Here is a 940-nt window from a genome sequence, read left to right as displayed (position 1 = left end):
ATACAGAATGAAGCAGGGCAAAGACTAATAGAGTTTTGCCAAGAAAATGCACTGGTCATAACAAACACCCTCTTCCAACAACACAAGAGAAGACTCTACACATGGACATCACCAGATGGTCAACACCGAAATCAGATTGATTATATTCTTTGCAGCCAAAGATGGAGAAGCTCTATACAGTCAGCAAAAACAAGACCAGGAGCTGACTGTGGCTCAGACCATGAACTCCTTATTGCCAAATTCAGACTTATATTGAAGAAAGTAGGGAAAACCACTAGACCATTCAGGTATGACCTAAATCAAATCCCTTATGATTATACAGTGGAAGTGAGAAATAGATTTAAAGGCCTGATCTGATAGATAGAGTGCCTGATGAACTATGGAATGAGGTTCGTGACATTGTACAGAAGACAGGGATCAAGACCACTCCCATGGAAAAGAAATGCAAAAAACAAAATGACTGTCTGGGGAGGCCTTACAAACAGCTGTGAAAAGAAGAGAAGCGAAAAGCAAAGGAGAAAAGGAAAGATATAAACATCTGAATGCAGAGTTCCAAAGAATAGCAAGAAGAGATAAGAAAGCTTTCTTCAGCGATCAATGCAAAGAAATAGAGGAAAACAACAGAATGGGAAAGACTAGGGATCTCTTCAAGAAAATCAGAGATACCAAAGGAGCATTTCATGCAAAGATGAGCTCAATAAAGGACGGAAATGGTATGGACCTAACAGAAGCAGAAGATATTAAGAAGAGGTGGCAAGAATACACAGAAGAACTGTACAAAAAAGATCTTCACGACCCAGATAATCACGGTGGTGTGATCACTGACCTAGAGCCAGACATCCTGGAATGTGAAGTCAAGTGGGCCTTAGAAAGCATCACTACGAACAAAGCTAGTGGAGGTGATGGAATTCCAGTTGAGCTATTCCAAATCCTGAAAGAT

Source organism: Bison bison, unplaced genomic scaffold (assembly GCF_000754665.1).
Source record: "Bison bison bison isolate TAMUID 2011002044 unplaced genomic scaffold, Bison_UMD1.0 scf7180017864105, whole genome shotgun sequence".
Taxonomy (NCBI): Eukaryota; Metazoa; Chordata; class Mammalia; order Artiodactyla; family Bovidae; genus Bison; species Bison bison.
The sequence above is the reverse complement of the archived record's forward strand: the minus strand, read 5'-3'. Positions refer to the sequence as shown.